The 15,505-nt window shown below is 65.5% G+C and overlaps 18 non-coding genes across 18 annotated transcripts; all 18 read left to right on the forward strand.

Annotated features, from left to right (window-relative positions):
• Positions 1-401: 401 nt before the first annotated feature.
• TRNAA-AGC (transfer RNA alanine (anticodon AGC)) lies at positions 402-474 on the forward strand. The gene has a single exon. It is a non-coding gene; the product is annotated as a tRNA-Ala (tRNA).
• A 715-nt stretch (positions 475-1,189) lies between these two features.
• TRNAY-GUA (transfer RNA tyrosine (anticodon GUA)) lies at positions 1,190-1,278 on the forward strand. The gene is given in 2 exon segments: positions 1,190-1,226; positions 1,243-1,278. It is a non-coding gene; the product is annotated as a tRNA-Tyr (tRNA).
• Positions 1,279-1,952: 674 nt separating this feature from the next.
• Positions 1,953-2,025, forward strand: TRNAA-AGC (transfer RNA alanine (anticodon AGC)). Its single transcript has one exon. It is a non-coding gene; the product is annotated as a tRNA-Ala (tRNA).
• Positions 2,026-2,740: 715 nt separating this feature from the next.
• Positions 2,741-2,829, forward strand: TRNAY-GUA (transfer RNA tyrosine (anticodon GUA)). Its single transcript is given in 2 exon segments — positions 2,741-2,777; positions 2,794-2,829. It is a non-coding gene; the product is annotated as a tRNA-Tyr (tRNA).
• A 674-nt stretch (positions 2,830-3,503) lies between these two features.
• On the forward strand, positions 3,504-3,576 carry TRNAA-AGC (transfer RNA alanine (anticodon AGC)). Its single transcript has one exon. It is a non-coding gene; the product is annotated as a tRNA-Ala (tRNA).
• Positions 3,577-4,291: 715 nt separating this feature from the next.
• TRNAY-GUA (transfer RNA tyrosine (anticodon GUA)) lies at positions 4,292-4,380 on the forward strand. The gene is given in 2 exon segments: positions 4,292-4,328; positions 4,345-4,380. It is a non-coding gene; the product is annotated as a tRNA-Tyr (tRNA).
• Positions 4,381-5,842: 1,462 nt separating this feature from the next.
• On the forward strand, positions 5,843-5,931 carry TRNAY-GUA (transfer RNA tyrosine (anticodon GUA)). The gene is given in 2 exon segments: positions 5,843-5,879; positions 5,896-5,931. It is a non-coding gene; the product is annotated as a tRNA-Tyr (tRNA).
• Positions 5,932-6,605: 674 nt separating this feature from the next.
• On the forward strand, positions 6,606-6,678 carry TRNAA-AGC (transfer RNA alanine (anticodon AGC)). The gene has a single exon. It is a non-coding gene; the product is annotated as a tRNA-Ala (tRNA).
• A 715-nt stretch (positions 6,679-7,393) lies between these two features.
• Positions 7,394-7,482, forward strand: TRNAY-GUA (transfer RNA tyrosine (anticodon GUA)). The gene is given in 2 exon segments: positions 7,394-7,430; positions 7,447-7,482. It is a non-coding gene; the product is annotated as a tRNA-Tyr (tRNA).
• A 674-nt stretch (positions 7,483-8,156) lies between these two features.
• Positions 8,157-8,229, forward strand: TRNAA-AGC (transfer RNA alanine (anticodon AGC)). Its single transcript has one exon. It is a non-coding gene; the product is annotated as a tRNA-Ala (tRNA).
• A 715-nt stretch (positions 8,230-8,944) lies between these two features.
• Positions 8,945-9,033, forward strand: TRNAY-GUA (transfer RNA tyrosine (anticodon GUA)). The gene is given in 2 exon segments: positions 8,945-8,981; positions 8,998-9,033. It is a non-coding gene; the product is annotated as a tRNA-Tyr (tRNA).
• Positions 9,034-10,495: 1,462 nt separating this feature from the next.
• TRNAY-GUA (transfer RNA tyrosine (anticodon GUA)) lies at positions 10,496-10,584 on the forward strand. The gene is given in 2 exon segments: positions 10,496-10,532; positions 10,549-10,584. It is a non-coding gene; the product is annotated as a tRNA-Tyr (tRNA).
• A 674-nt stretch (positions 10,585-11,258) lies between these two features.
• Positions 11,259-11,331, forward strand: TRNAA-AGC (transfer RNA alanine (anticodon AGC)). The gene has a single exon. It is a non-coding gene; the product is annotated as a tRNA-Ala (tRNA).
• Positions 11,332-12,046: 715 nt separating this feature from the next.
• On the forward strand, positions 12,047-12,135 carry TRNAY-GUA (transfer RNA tyrosine (anticodon GUA)). Its single transcript is given in 2 exon segments — positions 12,047-12,083; positions 12,100-12,135. It is a non-coding gene; the product is annotated as a tRNA-Tyr (tRNA).
• Positions 12,136-12,809: 674 nt separating this feature from the next.
• TRNAA-AGC (transfer RNA alanine (anticodon AGC)) lies at positions 12,810-12,882 on the forward strand. Its single transcript has one exon. It is a non-coding gene; the product is annotated as a tRNA-Ala (tRNA).
• A 715-nt stretch (positions 12,883-13,597) lies between these two features.
• On the forward strand, positions 13,598-13,686 carry TRNAY-GUA (transfer RNA tyrosine (anticodon GUA)). The gene is given in 2 exon segments: positions 13,598-13,634; positions 13,651-13,686. It is a non-coding gene; the product is annotated as a tRNA-Tyr (tRNA).
• A 674-nt stretch (positions 13,687-14,360) lies between these two features.
• On the forward strand, positions 14,361-14,433 carry TRNAA-AGC (transfer RNA alanine (anticodon AGC)). Its single transcript has one exon. It is a non-coding gene; the product is annotated as a tRNA-Ala (tRNA).
• Positions 14,434-15,148: 715 nt separating this feature from the next.
• On the forward strand, positions 15,149-15,237 carry TRNAY-GUA (transfer RNA tyrosine (anticodon GUA)). The gene is given in 2 exon segments: positions 15,149-15,185; positions 15,202-15,237. It is a non-coding gene; the product is annotated as a tRNA-Tyr (tRNA).
• The last annotated feature ends 268 nt before the right edge of the window (positions 15,238-15,505 follow it).

Genomic DNA, 15,505 nt, shown 5'->3' on the forward strand with positions numbered 1-15,505 from the left:
GCACGAGCACGGCTCTCGGGCAGCTGCAGCGTAGCTCAGGCGGGGAGCTAGGGCGAGAGGCTCCGCTTGACAACATCTCCCATGCAAAAAAGCGGGCCAGGCTCCCGCTGAGGCCTCGCCTAGCTCTTCCTTTCCACCAGCCGCCACCAGCTGCACTCGCTCTAAGGTCTGCCCGAGCCCAGGAGGACAAACCCGCAGCAGCGGGGGGCTGTTTGTGCTCAGGGCCGCCAAAAGAGTTGGCCCTCAGCACCGCTTTCCTCACGAGGCATGTGCAGTGGGAAGGTGAGCGAGTGGGCTGAGCGCGAGGCCTTGGGAGGCCCAGGCTTTGCGTGCAGGGCCGCGCGGGGCAGCGGTGGGCACGGGGGACAGCGAGAGAGGAAGGACGGGGCCAGCTGTGGGCCGGGGAATTAGCTCAAGTGGTAGAGCGCTCGCTTAGCATGCGAGAGGCAGCGGGATCGATGCCCGCATTCTCCAAAGCTTTTCATTCCCCTTGACACGGCCAACAGCCCCTTTGCCCTCCGGCCGGGGCCTGTGGAAGTTGCACGGAGCCAGCAGTGTGCCTGGGCTGCAAAGAGGGCCACAGCAGCCCGCGCTGCTTCGAGAGCAGCGCCGCCAGTGCATCGAGGGACGAGATCGTTGGCCCCCTTGGCTCGGCACTTCCAGGAGGGCAGCTACCACCCTGCGTCCGGCTTTGGGGGCCCCCAGCACAGGAAAGGTATCGGTGAAGTGGGGCGAGTGCCGCAGACGGACACCACGATGGTGGAGGCCTAGATCAGGGAGAGGCGGCTGCGGGCACGGGGCCTGTCGAGCCTGGAGAAGGGAGGGCTCCGCGGGGACCTAAGCAGCTGCCTGGCAGTAGGGGCCCTTACTGAGAAGACAGAGGCAGGCCTTTGCGGTGGCGCCCGGCTGGAGGGAAAGAGGCAGCCGAGGAAAAGGGAAACGCAAGGGGGTTGCAACGGGATCCGGGGAACCTCTTTTCCCCACGAGGACAGGCCGGCAGGAGGAGAGGCTTTGCAGGCTGGAGGTTTGGAAGAGGCGCCGGGAGAAAAGCTTGAGCAACGTGGGGTGATCTCCGAGCTGAGGCTGCTTGGAGCAGGAGGTTGGACTAGAGAGGTGCTGAGGGCTGGTGCGAGGCGAATTATCGGGTGACTGTGCCATCGGGGCAGGGCTGGGCCAGAGCCCTGCTGTTCCTTCGATAGCTCAGCTGGTAGAGCGGAGGACTGTAGGCTCCCTTGCACGGCCATCCTTAGGTCGCTGGTTCAACTCCGGCTCGAAGGAGTGTCCTTTTGGCTCTTGGGCAGCCCCTGCTGCACCCTTGCCTTTTAGGTGTGCAGGTGCCCTCTGAGGAGGCACTGGTGAACTCAGGCGGGGGAGTGCTGGCAGCACGTCAGGGCTCGCGGGGCGTTGGCGGCGCACGGTGTGGAGAGCCTACCAGGCTCCGCCACCTTCCAGGCATTGCCAGGCAGGTCCGCGGCGGTGTTGCGGGTCCGAGCTCAGGCTGGGTAGCTGACTCCAAGGGCCAGCGTCCAGATCAACACCTTACGCGGCCAGGCACGAGCATGGCTCTCGGGCAGCTGCAGCGTAGCTCAGGCGGGGAGCTAGGGCGAGAGGCTCCGCTTGACAACATCTCCCATGCAAAAAAGCGGGCCAGGCTCCCGCTGAGGCCTCGCCTAGCTCTTCCTTTCCACCAGCCGCCACCAGCTGCACTCGCTCTAAGGTCTGCCCGAGCCCAGGCGGACAAGCCCGCAGCAGCGGGGGGCTGTTTGTGCTCAGGGCCGCCAAAAGAGTTGGCCCTCAGCACCGCTTTCCTCACGAGGCATGTGCAGTGGGAAGGTGAGCGAGTGGGCTGAGCGCGAGGCCTTGGGAGGCCCAGGCTTTGCGTGCAGGGCCGCGCGGGGCAGCGGTGGGCACGGGGGACAGCGAGAGAGGAAGGACGGGGCCAGCTGTGGGCCGGGGAATTAGCTCAAGTGGTAGAGCGCTCGCTTAGCATGCGAGAGGCAGCGGGATCGATGCCCGCATTCTCCAAAGCTTTTCATTCCCCTTGACACGGCCAACAGCCCCTTTGCCCTCCGGCCGGGGCCTGTGGAAGTTGCACGGAGCCAGCAGTGTGCCTGGGCTGCAAAGAGGGCCACAGCAGCCCGCGCTGCTTCGAGAGCAGCGCCGCCAGTGCATCGAGGGACGAGATCGTTGGCCCCCTTGGCTCGGCACTTCCAGGAGGGCAGCTACCACCCTGCGTCCGGCTTTGGGGGCCCCCAGCACAGGAAAGGTATCGGTGAAGTGGGGCGAGTGCCGCAGACGGACACCAAGATGGTGGAGGCCTAGATCAGGGAGAGGCGGCTGCGGGCACGGGGCCTGTCGAGCCTGGAGAAGGGAGGGCTCCGCGGGGACCTAAGCAGCTGCCTGGCAGTAGGGGCCCTTACTGAGAAGACAGAGGCAGGCCTTTGCGGTGGCGCCCGGCTGGAGGGAAAGAGGCAGCCGAGGAAAAGGGAAACGCAAGGGGGTTGCAACGGGATCCGGGGAGCCTCTTTTCCCCACGAGGACAGGCCGGCAGGAGGAGAGGCTTTGCAGGCTGGAGGTTTGGAAGAGGCGCCGGGAGAAAAGCTTGAGCAACGTGGGGTGATCTCCGAGCTGAGGCTGCTTGGAGCAGGAGGTTGGACTAGAGAGGTGCTGAGGGCTGGTGCGAGGCGAATTATCGGGTGACTGTGCCATCGGGGCAGGGCTGGGCCAGAGCCCTGCTGTTCCTTCGATAGCTCAGCTGGTAGAGCGGAGGACTGTAGGCTCCCTTGCACGGCCATCCTTAGGTCGCTGGTTCAACTCCGGCTCGAAGGAGTGTCCTTTTGGCTCTTGGGCAGCCCCTGCTGCACCCTTGCCTTTTAGGTGTGCAGGTGCCCTCTGAGGAGGCACTGGTGAACTCAGGCGGGGGAGTGCTGGCAGCACGTCAGGGCTCGCGGGGCGTTGGCGGCGCACGGTGTGGAGAGCCTACCAGGCTCCGCCACCTTCCAGGCATTGCCAGGCAGGTCCGCGGCGGTGTTGCGGGTCCGAGCTCAGGCTGGGTAGCTGACTCCAAGGGCCAGCGTCCAGATCAACACCTTACGCGGCCAGGCACGAGCACGGCTCTCGGGCAGCTGCAGCGTAGCTCAGGCGGGGAGCTAGGGCGAGAGGCTCCGCTTGACAACATCTCCCATGCAAAAAAGCGGGCCAGGCTCCCGCTGAGGCCTCGCCTAGCTCTTCCTTTCCACCAGCCGCCACCAGCTGCACTCGCTCTAAGGTCTGCCCGAGCCCAGGCGGACAAACCCGCAGCAGCGGGGGGCTGTTTGTGCTCAGGGCCGCCAAAAGAGTTGGCCCTCAGCACTGCTTTCCTCACGAGGCATGTGCAGTGGGAAGGTGAGCGAGTGGGCTGAGCGCGAGGCCTTGGGAGGCCCAGGCTTTGCGTGCAGGGCCGCGCGGGGCAGCGGTGGGCACGGGGGACAGCGAGAGAGGAAGGACGGGGCCAGCTGTGGGCCGGGGAATTAGCTCAAGTGGTAGAGCGCTCGCTTAGCATGCGAGAGGCAGCGGGATCGATGCCCGCATTCTCCAAAGCTTTTCATTCCCCTTGACACGGCCAACAGCCCCTTTGCCCTCCGGCCGGGGCCTGTGGAAGTTGCACGGAGCCAGCAGTGTGCCTGGGCTGCAAAGAGGGCCACAGCAGCCCGCGCTGCTTCGAGAGCAGCGCCGCCAGTGCATCGAGGGACGAGATCGTTGGCCCCCTTGGCTCGGCACTTCCAGGAGGGCAGCTACCACCCTGCGTCCGGCTTTGGGGGCCCCCAGCACAGGAAAGGTATCGGTGAAGTGGGGCGAGTGCCGCAGACGGACACCAAGATGGTGGAGGCCTAGATCAGGGAGAGGCGGCTGCGGGCACGGGGCCTGTCGAGCCTGGAGAAGGGAGGGCTCCGCGGGGACCTAAGCAGCTGCCTGGCAGTAGGGGCCCTTACTGAGAAGACAGAGGCAGGCCTTTGCGGTGGCGCCCGGCTGGAGGGAAAGAGGCAGCCGAGGAAAAGGGAAACGCAAGGGGGTTGCAACGGGATCCGGGGAGCCTCTTTTCCCCACGAGGACAGGCCGGCAGGAGGAGAGGCTTTGCAGGCTGGAGGTTTGGAAGAGGCGCCGGGAGAAAAGCTTGAGCAACGTGGGGTGATCTCCGAGCTGAGGCTGCTTGGAGCAGGAGGTTGGACTAGAGAGGTGCTGAGGGCTGGTGCGAGGCGAATTATCGGGTGACTGTGCCATCGGGGCAGGGCTGGGCCAGAGCCCTGCTGTTCCTTCGATAGCTCAGCTGGTAGAGCGGAGGACTGTAGGCTCCCTTGCACGGCCATCCTTAGGTCGCTGGTTCAACTCCGGCTCGAAGGAGTGTCCTTTTGGCTCTTGGGCAGCCCCTGCTGCACCCTTGCCTTTTAGGTGTGCAGGTGCCCTCTGAGGAGGCACTGGTGAACTCAGGCGGGGGAGTGCTGGCAGCACGTCAGGGCTCGCGGGGCGTTGGCGGCGCACGGTGTGGAGAGCCTACCAGGCTCCGCCACCTTCCAGGCATTGCCAGGCAGGTCCGCGGCGGTGTTGCGGGTCCGAGCTCAGGCTGGGTAGCTGACTCCAAGGGCCAGCGTCCAGATCAACACCTTACGCGGCCAGGCACGAGCACGGCTCTCGGGCAGCGGCAGCGTAGCTCAGGCGGGGAGCTAGGGCGAGAGGCTCCGCTTGACAACATCTCCCATGCAAAAAAGCGGGCCAGGCTCCCGCTGAGGCCTCGCCTAGCTCTTCCTTTCCACCAGCCGCCACCAGCTGCACTCGCTCTAAGGTCTGCCCGAGCCCAGGCGGACAAACCCGCAGCAGCGGGGGGCTGTTTGTGCTCAGGGCCGCCAAAAGAGTTGGCCCTCAGCACCGCTTTCCTCACGAGGCATGTGCAGTGGGAAGGTGAGCGAGTGGGCTGAGCGCGAGGCCTTGGGAGGCCCAGGCTTTGCGTGCAGGGCCGCGCGGGGCAGCGGTGGGCACGGGGGACAGCGAGAGAGGAAGGACGGGGCCAGCTGTGGGCCGGGGAATTAGCTCAAGTGGTAGAGCACTCGCTTAGCATGCGAGAGGCAGCGGGATCGATGCCCGCATTCTCCAAAGCTTTTCATTCCCCTTGACACGGCCAACAGCCCCTTTGCCCTCCGGCCGGGGCCTGTGGAAGTTGCACGGAGCCAGCAGTGTGCCTGGGCTGCAAAGAGGGCCACAGCAGCCCGCGCTGCTTCGAGAGCAGCGCCGCCAGTGCATCGAGGGACGAGATCGTTGGCCCCCTTGGCTCGGCACTTCCAGGAGGGCAGCTACCACCCTGCGTCCGGCTTTGGGGGCCCCCAGCACAGGAAAGGTATCGGTGAAGTGGGGCGAGTGCCGCAGACGGACACCAAGATGGTGGAGGCCTAGATCAGGGAGAGGCGGCTGCGGGCACGGGGCTTGTCGAGCCTGAAGAAGGGAGGGCTCCGCGGGGACCTAAGCAGCTGCCTGGCAGTAGGGGCCCTTACTGAGAAGACAGAGGCAGGCCTTTGCGGTGGCGCCCGGCTGGAGGGAAAGAGGCAGCCGAGGAAAAGGGAAACGCAAGGGGGTTGCAACGGGATCCGGGGAACCTCTTTTCCCCACGAGGACAGGCCGGCAGGAGGAGAGGCTTTGCAGGCTGGAGGTTTGGAAGAGGCGCCGGGAGAAAAGCTTGAGCAACGTGGGGTGATCTCCGAGCTGAGGCTGCTTGGAGCAGGAGGTTGGACTAGAGAGGTGCTGAGGGCTGGTGCGAGGCGAATTATCGGGTGACTGTGCCATCGGGGCAGGGCTGGGCCAGAGCCCTGCTGTTCCTTCGATAGCTCAGCTGGTAGAGCGGAGGACTGTAGGCTCCCTTGCACGGCCATCCTTAGGTCGCTGGTTCAACTCCGGCTCGAAGGAGTGTCCTTTTGGCTCTTGGGCAGCCCCTGCTGCACCCTTGCCTTTTAGGTGTGCAGGTGCCCTCTGAGGAGGCACTGGTGAACTCAGGCGGGGGAGTGCTGGCAGCACGTCAGGGCTCGCGGGGCGTTGGCGGCGCACGGTGTGGAGAGCCTACCAGGCTCCGCCACCTTCCAGGCATTGCCAGGCAGGTCCGCGGCGGTGTTGCGGGTCCGAGCTCAGGCTGGGTAGCTGACTCCAAGGGCCAGCGTCCAGATCAACACCTTACGCGGCCAGGCACGAGCACGGCTCTCGGGCAGCTGCAGCGTAGCTCAGGCGGGGAGCTAGGGCGAGAGGCTCTGCTTGACAACATCTCCCATGCAAAAAAGCGGGCCAGGCTCCCGCTGAGGCCTCGCCTAGCTCTTCCTTTCCACCAGCCGCCACCAGCTGCACTCGCTCTAAGGTCTGCCTGAGCCCAGGCGGAGAAGCCCGCAGCAGCGGGGGGCTGTTTGTGCTCAGGGCCGCCAAAAGAGTTGGCCCTCAGCACCGCTTTCCTCACGAGGCATGTGCAGTGGGAAGGTGAGCGAGTGGGCTGAGCGCGAGGCCTTGGGAGGCCCAGGCTTTGCGTGCAGGGCCGCGCGGGGCAGCGGTGGGCACGGGGGACAGCGAGAGAGGAAGGACGGGGCCAGCTGTGGGCCGGGGAATTAGCTCAAGTGGTAGAGCGCTCGCTTAGCATGCGAGAGGCAGCGGGATCGATGCCCGCATTCTCCAAAGCTTTTCATTCCCCTTGACACGGCCAACAGCCCCTTTGCCCTCCGGCCGGGGCCTGTGGAAGTTGCACGGAGCCAGCAGTGTGCCTGGGCTGCAAAGAGGGCCACAGCAGCCCGCGCTGCTTCGAGAGCAGCGCCGCCAGTGCATCGAGGGACGAGATCGTTGGCCCCCTTGGCTCGGCACTTCCAGGAGGGCAGCTACCACCCTGCGTCCGGCTTTGGGAGCCCCCAGCACAGGAAAGGTATCGGTGAAGTGGGGCGAGTGCCGCAGACGGACACCAAGATGGTGGAGGCCTAGATCAGGGAGAGGCGGCTGCGGGCACGGGGCCTGTCGAGCCTGGAGAAGGGAGGGCTCCGCGGGGACCTAAGCAGCTGCCTGGCAGTAGGGGCCCTTACTGAGAAGACAGAGGCAGGCCTTTGCGGTGGCGCCCAGCTGGAGGGAAAGAGGCAGCCGAGGAAAAGGGAAACGCAAGGGGGTTGCAACGGGATCCGGGGAGCCTCTTTTCCCCACGAGGACAGGCCGGCAGGAGGAGAGGCTTTGCAGGCTGGAGGTTTGGAAGAGGCGCCGGGAGAAAAGCTTGAGCAACGTGGGGTGATCTCCGAGCTGAGGCTGCTTGGAGCAGGAGGTTGGACTAGAGAGGTGCTGAGGGCTGGTGCGAGGCGAATTATCGGGTGACTGTGCCATCGGGGCAGGGCTGGGCCAGAGCCCTGCTGTTCCTTCGATAGCTCAGCTGGTAGAGCGGAGGACTGTAGGCTCCCTTGCACGGCCATCCTTAGGTCGCTGGTTCAACTCCGGCTCGAAGGAGTGTCCTTTTGGCTCTTGGGCAGCCCCTGCTGCACCCTTGCCTTTTAGGTGTGCAGGTGCCCTCTGAGGAGGCACTGGTGAACTCAGGCGGGGGAGTGCTGGCAGCACGTCAGGGCTCGCGGGGCGTTGGCGGCGCACGGTGTGGAGAGCCTACCAGGCTCCGCCACCTTCCAGGCATTGCCAGGCAGGTCCGCGGCGGTGTTGCGGGTCCGAGCTCAGGCTGGGTAGCTGACTCCAAGGGCCAGCGTCCAGATCAACACCTTACGCGGCCAGGCACGAGCACGGCTCTCGGGCAGCTGCAGCGTAGCTCAGGCGGGGAGCTAGGGCGAGAGGCTCCGCTTGACAACATCTCCCATGCAAAAAAGCGGGCCAGGCTCCCGCTGAGGCCTCGCCTAGCTCTTCCTTTCCACCAGCCGCCACCAGCTGCACTCGCTCTAAGGTCTGCCCGAGCCCAGGCGGACAAGCCCGCAGCAGCGGGGGGCTGTTTGTGCTCAGGGCCGCCAAAAGAGTTGGCCCTCAGCACCGCTTTCCTCACGAGGCATGTGCAGTGGGAAGGTGAGCGAGTGGGCTGAGCGCGAGGCCTTGGGAGGCCCAGGCTTTGCGTGCAGGGCCGCGCGGGGCAGCGGTGGGCACGGGGGACAGCGAGAGAGGAAGGACGGGGCCAGCTGTGGGCCGGGGAATTAGCTCAAGTGGTAGAGCGCTCGCTTAGCATGCGAGAGGCAGCGGGATCGATGCCCGCATTCTCCAAAGCTTTTCATTCCCCTTGACACGGCCAACAGCCCCTTTGCCCTCCGGCCGGGGCCTGTGGAAGTTGCACGGAGCCAGCAGTGTGCCTGGGCTGCAAAGAGGGCCACAGCAGCCCGCGCTGCTTCGAGAGCAGCACCGCCAGTGCACCGAGGGACGAGATCGTTGGCCCCCTTGGCTCGGCACTTCCAGGAGGGCAGCTACCACCCTGCGTCCGGCTTTGGGGGCCCCCAGCACAGGAAAGGTATCGGTGAAGTGGGGCGAGTGCCGCAGACGGACACCAAGATGGTGGAGGCCTAGATCAGGGAGAGGCGGCTGCGGGCACGGGGCCTGTCGAGCCTGGAGAAGGGAGGGCTCCGCGGGGACCTAAGCAGCTGCCTGGCAGTAGGGGCCCTTACTGAGAAGACAGAGGCAGGCCTTTGCGGTGGCGCCCGGCTGGAGGGAAAGAGGCAGCCGAGGAAAAGGGAAACGCAAGGGGGTTGCAACGGGATCCGGGGAGCCTCTTTTCCCCACGAGGACAGGCCGGCAGGAGGAGAGGCTTTGCAGGCTGGAGGTTTGGAAGAGGTGCCGGGAGAAAAGCTTGAGCAACGTGGGGTGATCTCCGAGCTGAGGCTGCTTGGAGCAGGAGGTTGGACTAGAGAGGTGCTGAGGGCTGGTGCGAGGCGAATTATCGGGTGACTGTGCCATCGGGGCAGGGCTGGGCCAGAGCCCTGCTGTTCCTTCGATAGCTCAGCTGGTAGAGCGGAGGACTGTAGGCTCCCTTGCACGGCCATCCTTAGGTCGCTGGTTCAACTCCGGCTCGAAGGAGTGTCCTTTTGGCTCTTGGGCAGCCCCTGCTGCACCCTTGCCTTTTAGGTGTGCAGGTGCCCTCTGAGGAGGCACTGGTGAACTCAGGCGGGGGAGTGCTGGCAGCACGTCAGGGCTCGCGGGGCGTTGGCGGCGCACGGTGTGGAGAGCCTACCAGGCTCCGCCACCTTCCAGGCATTGCCAGGCAGGTCCGCGGCGGTGTTGCGGGTCCGAGCTCAGGCTGGGTAGCTGACTCCAAGGGCCAGCGTCCAGATCAACACCTTACGCGGCCAGGCACGAGCACGGCTCTCGGGCAGCTGCAGCGTAGCTCAGGCGGGGAGCTAGGGCGAGAGGCTCCGCTTGACAACATCTCCCATGCAAAAAAGCGGGCCAGGCTCCCGCTGAGGCCTCGCCTAGCTCTTCCTTTCCACCAGCCGCCACCAGCTGCACTCGCTCTAAGGTCTGCCCGAGCCCAGGCGGACAAACCTGCAGCAGCGGGGGGCTGTTTGTGCTCAGGGCCGCCAAAAGAGTTGGCCCTCAGCACCGCTTTCCTCACGAGGCATGTGCAGTGGGAAGGTGAGCGAGTGGGCTGAGCGCGAGGCCTTGGGAGGCCCAGGCTTTGCGTGCAGGGCCGCGCGGGGCAGCGGTGGGCACGGGGGACAGCGAGAGAGGAAGGACGGGGCCAGCTGTGGGCCGGGGAATTAGCTCAAGTGGTAGAGCGCTTGCTTAGCATGCGAGAGGCAGCGGGATCGATGCCCGCATTCTCCAAAGCTTTTCATTCCCCTTGACACGGCCAACAGCCCCTTTGCCCTCCGGCCGGGGCCTGTGGAAGTTGCACGGAGCCAGCAGTGTGCCTGGGCTGCAAAGAGGGCCACAGCAGCCCGCGCTGCTTCGAGAGCAGCGCCGCCAGTGCATCGAGGGACGAGATCGTTGGCCCCCTTGGCTCGGCACTTCCAGGAGGGCAGCTACCACCCTGCGTCCGGCTTTGGGGGCCCCCAGCACAGGAAAGGTATCGGTGAAGTGGGGCGAGTGCCGCAGACGGACACCAAGATGGTGGAGGCCTAGATCAGGGAGAGGCGGCTGCGGGCACGGGGCCTGTCGAGCCTGGAGAAGGGAGGGCTCCGCGGGGACCTAAGCAGCTGCCTGGCAGTAGGGGCCCTTACTGAGAAGACAGAGGCAGGCCTTTGCGGTGGCGCCCGGCTGGAGGGAAAGAGGCAGCCGAGGAAAAGGGAAACGCAAGGGGGTTGCAACGGGATCCGGGGAACCTCTTTTCCCCACGAGGACAGGCCGGCAGGAGGAGAGGCTTTGCAGGCTGGAGGTTTGGAAGAGGCTCCGGGAGAAAAGCTTGAGCAACGTGGGGTGATCTCCGAGCTGAGGCTGCTTGGAGCAGGAGGTTGGACTAGAGAGGTGCTGAGGGCTGGTGCGAGGCGAATTATCGGGTGACTGTGCCATCGGGGCAGGGCTGGGCCAGAGCCCTGCTGTTCCTTCGATAGCTCAGCTGGTAGAGCGGAGGACTGTAGGCTCCCTTGCACGGCCATCCTTAGGTCGCTGGTTCAACTCCGGCTCGAAGGAGTGTCCTTTTGGCTCTTGGGCAGCCCCTGCTGCACCCTTGCCTTTTAGGTGTGCAGGTGCCCTCTGAGGAGGCACTGGTGAACTCAGGCGGGGGAGTGCTGGCAGCACGTCAGGGCTCGCGGGGCGTTGGCGGCGCACGGTGTGGAGAGCCTACCAGGCTCCGCCACCTTCCAGGCATTGCCAGGCAGGTCCGCGGCGGTGTTGCGGGTCCGAGCTCAGGCTGGGTAGCTGACTCCAAGGGCCAGCGTCCAGATCAACACCTTACGCGGCCAGGCACGAGCACGGCTCTCGGGCAGCTGCAGCGTAGCTCAGGTGGGGAGCTAGGGCGAGAGGCTCCGCTTGACAACATCTCCCATGCAAAAAAGCGGGCCAGGCTCCCGCTGAGGCCTCGCCTAGCTCTTCCTTTCCACCAGCCGCCACCAGCTGCACTCGCTCTAAGGTCTGCCCGAGCCCAGGCGGACAAGCCCGCAGCAGCGGGGGGCTGTTTGTGCTCAGGGCCGCCAAAAGAGTTGGCCCTCAGCACCGCTTTCCTCACGAGGCATGTGCAGTGGGAAGGTGAGCGAGTGGGCTGAGCGCGAGGCCTTGGGAGGCCCAGGCTTTGCGTGCAGGGCCGCGCGGGGCAGCGGTGGGCACGGGGGACAGCGAGAGAGGAAGGACGGGGCCAGCTGTGGGCCGGGGAATTAGCTCAAGTGGTAGAGCGCTCGCTTAGCATGCGAGAGGCAGCGGGATCGATGCCCGCATTCTCCAAAGCTTTTCATTCCCCTTGACACGGCCAACAGCCCCTTTGCCCTCCGGCCGGGGCCTGTGGAAGTTGCACGGAGCCAGCAGTGTGCCTGGGCTGCAAAGAGGGCCACAGCAGCCCGCGCTGCTTCGAGAGCAGCACCGCCAGTGCACCGAGGGACGAGATCGTTGGCCCCCTTGGCTCGGCACTTCCAGGAGGGCAGCTACCACCCTGCGTCCGGCTTTGGGGGCCCCCAGCACAGGAAAGGTATCGGTGAAGTGGGGCGAGTGCCGCAGACGGACACCAAGATGGTGGAGGCCTAGATCAGGGAGAGGCGGCTGCGGGCACGGGGCCTGTCGAGCCTGGAGAAGGGAGGGCTCCGCGGGGACCTAAGCAGCTGCCTGGCAGTAGGGGCCCTTACTGAGAAGACAGAGGCAGGCCTTTGCGGTGGCGCCCGGCTGGAGGGAAAGAGGCAGCCGAGGAAAAGGGAAACGCAAGGGGGTTGCAACGGGATCCGGGGAGCCTCTTTTCCCCACGAGGACAGGCCGGCAGGAGGAGAGGCTTTGCAGGCTGGAGGTTTGGAAGAGGCGCCGGGAGAAAAGCTTGAGCAACGTGGGGTGATCTCCGAGCTGAGGCTGCTTGGAGCAGGAGGTTGGACTAGAGAGGTGCTGAGGGCTGGTGCGAGGCGAATTATCGGGTGACTGTGCCATCGGGGCAGGGCTGGGCCAGAGCCCTGCTGTTCCTTCGATAGCTCAGCTGGTAGAGCGGAGGACTGTAGGCTCCCTTGCACGGCCATCCTTAGGTCGCTGGTTCAACTCCGGCTCGAAGGAGTGTCCTTTTGGCTCTTGGGCAGCCCCTGCTGCACCCTTGCCTTTTAGGTGTGCAGGTGCCCTCTGAGGAGGCACTGGTGAACTCAGGCGGGGGAGTGCTGGCAGCACGTCAGGGCTCGCGGGGCGTTGGCGGCGCACGGTGTGGAGAGCCTACCAGGCTCCGCCACCTTCCAGGCATTGCCAGGCAGGTCCGCGGCGGTGTTGCGGGTCCGAGCTCAGGCTGGGTAGCTGACTCCAAGGGCCAGCGTCCAGATCAACACCTTACGCGGCCAGGCACGAGCACGGCTCTCGGGCAGCTGCAGCGTAGCTCAGGCGGGGAGCTAGGGCGAGAGGCTCCGCTTGACAACATCTCCCATGCAAAAAAGCGGGCCAGGCTCCCGCTGAGGCCTCGCCTAGCTCTTCCTTTCCACCAGCCGCCACCAGCTGCACTCGCTCTAAGGTCTGCCCGAGCCCAGGCGGACAAACCCGCAGCAGCGGGGGGCTGTTTGTGCTCAGGGCCGCCAAAAGAGTTGGCCCTCAGCACCGCTTTCCTCACGAGGCATGTGCAGTGGGAAGGTGAGCGAGTGGGCTGAGCGCGAGGCCTTGGGAGGCCCAGGCTTTGCGTGCAGGGCCGCGCGGGGCAGCGGTGGGCACGGGGGACAGCGAGAGAGGAAGGACGGGGCCAGCTGTGGGCCGGGGAATTAGCTCAAGTGGTAGAGCGCTCGCTTAGCATGCGAGAGGCAGCGGGATCGATGCCCGCATTCTCCAAAGCTTTTCATTCCCCTTGACACGGCCAACAGCCCCTTTGCCCTCCGGCCGGGGCCTGTGGAAGTTGCACGGAGCCAGCAGTGTGCCTGGGCTGCAAAGAGGGCCACAGCAGCCCGCGCTGCTTCGAGAGCAGCGCCGCCAGTGCATCGAGGGACGAGATCGTTGGCCCCCTTGGCTCGGCACTTCCAGGAGGGCAGCTACCACCCTGCGTCCGGCTTTGGGGGCCCCCAGCACAGGAAAGGTATCGGTGAAGTGGGGCGAGTGCCGCAGACGGACACCACGATGGTGGAGGCCTAGATCAGGGAGAGGCGGCTGCGGGCACGGGGCCTGTCGAGCCTGGAGAAGGGAGGGCTCCGCGGGGACCTAAGCAGCTGCCTGGCAGTAGGGGCCCTTACTGAGAAGACAGAGGCAGGCCTTTGCGGTGGCGCCCGGCTGGAGGGAAAGAGGCAGCCGAGGAAAAGGGAAACGCAAGGGGGTTGCAACGGGATCCGGGGAGCCTCTTTTCCCCACGAGGACAGGCCGGCAGGAGGAGAGGCTTTGCAGGCTGGAGGTTTGGAAGAGGCTCCGGGAGAAAAGCTTGAGCAACGTGGGGTGATCTCCGAGCTGAGGCTGCTTGGAGCAGGAGGTTGGACTAGAGAGGTGCTGAGGGCTGGTGCGAGGCGAATTATCGGGTGACTGTGCCATGGGGGCAGGGCTGGGCCAGAGCCCTGCTGTTCCTTCGATAGCTCAGCTGGTAGAGCGGAGGACTGTAGGCTCCCTTGCACGGCCATCCTTAGGTCGCTGGTTCAACTCCGGCTCGAAGGAGTGTCCTTTTGGCTCTTGGGCAGCCCCTGCTGCACCCTTGCCTTTTAGGTGTGCAGGTGCCCTCTGAGGAGGCACTGGTGAACTCAGGCGGGGGAGTGCTGGCAGCACGTCAGGGCTCGCGGGGCGTTGGCGGCGCACGGTGTGGAGAGCCTACCAGGCTCCGCCACCTTCCAGGCATTGCCAGGCAGGTCCGCGGCGGTGTTGCGGGTCCGAGCTCAGGCTGGGTAGCTGACTCCAAGGGCCAGCGTCCAGATCAACACCTTACGCGGCCAGGCACGAGCACGGCTCTCGGGCAGCTGCAGCGTAGCTCAGGCGGGGAGCTAGGGCGAGAGGCTCCGCTTGACAACATCTCCCATGCAAAAAAGCGGGCCAGGCTCCCGCTGAGGCCTCGCCTAGCTCTTCCTTTCCACCAGCCGCCACCAGCTGCACTCGCTCTAAGGTCTGCCCGAGCCCAGGCGGACAAACCCGCAGCAGCGGGGGGCTGTTTGTGCTCAGGGCCGCCAAAAGAGTTGGCCCTCAGCACCGCTTTCCTCACGAGGCATGTGCAGTGGGAAGGTGAGCGAGTGGGCTGAGCGCGAGGCCTTGGGAGGCCCAGGCTTTGCGTGCAGGGCCGCGCGGGGCAGCGGTGGGCACGGGGGACAGCGAGAGAGGAAGGACGGGGCCAGCTGTGGGCCGGGGAATTAGCTCAAGTGGTAGAGCGCTCGCTTAGCATGCGAGAGGCAGCGGGATCGATGCCCGCATTCTCCAAAGCTTTTCATTCCCCTTGACACGGCCAACAGCCCCTTTGCCCTCCGGCCGGGGCCTGTGGAAGTTGCACGGAGCCAGCAGTGTGCCTGGGCTGCAAAGAGGGCCACAGCAGCCCGCGCTGCTTCGAGAGCAGCGCCGCCAGTGCATCGAGGGACGAGATCGTTGGCCCCCTTGGCTCGGCACTTCCAGGAGGGCAGCTACCACCCTGCGTCCGGCTTTGGGGGCCCCCAGCACAGGAAAGGTATCGGTGAAGTGGGGCGAGTGCCGCAGACGGACACCACGATGGTGGAGGCCTAGATCAGGGAGAGGCGGCTGCGGGCACGGGGCCTGTCGAGCCTGGAGAAGGGAGGGCTCCGCGGGGACCTAAGCAGCTGCCTGGCAGTAGGGGCCCTTACTGAGAAGACAGAGGCAGGCCTTTGCGGTGGCGCCCGGCTGGAGGGAAAGAGGCAGCCGAGGAAAAGGGAAACGCAAGGGGGTTGCAACGGGATCCGGGGAGCCTCTTTTCCCCACGAGGACAGGCCGGCAGGAGGAGAGGCTTTGCAGGCTGGAGGTTTGGAAGAGGCGCCGGGAGAAAAGCTTGAGCAACGTGGGGTGATCTCCGAGCTGAGGCTGCTTGGAGCAGGAGGTTGGACTAGAGAGGTGCTGAGGGCTGGTGCGAGGCGAATTATCGGGTGACTGTGCCATCGGGGCAGGGCTGGGCCAGAGCCCTGCTGTTCCTTCGATAGCTCAGCTGGTAGAGCGGAGGACTGTAGGCTCCCTTGCACGGCCATCCTTAGGTCGCTGGTTCAACTCCGGCTCGAAGGAGTGTCCTTTTGGCTCTTGGGCAGCCCCTGCTGCACCCTTGCCTTTTAGGTGTGCAGGTGCCCTCTGAAGAGGCACTGGTGAACTCAGGCGGGGGAGTGCTGGCAGCACGTCAGGGCTCGCGGGGCGTTGGCGGCGCACGGTGTGGAGAGCCTACCAGGCTCCGCCACCTTCCAGGCATTGCCAGGCAGGTCCGCGGCGGTGTTGCGGGTCCGAGCTCCTGCGTCCAGATCACCACCTTATACAGCCAGGTAGAATCACGGCTCTCATG

This window comes from Struthio camelus, chromosome 2, assembly GCF_040807025.1.
Source record: "Struthio camelus isolate bStrCam1 chromosome 2, bStrCam1.hap1, whole genome shotgun sequence".
In the NCBI taxonomy this organism is placed as follows: Eukaryota; Metazoa; Chordata; class Aves; order Struthioniformes; family Struthionidae; genus Struthio; species Struthio camelus.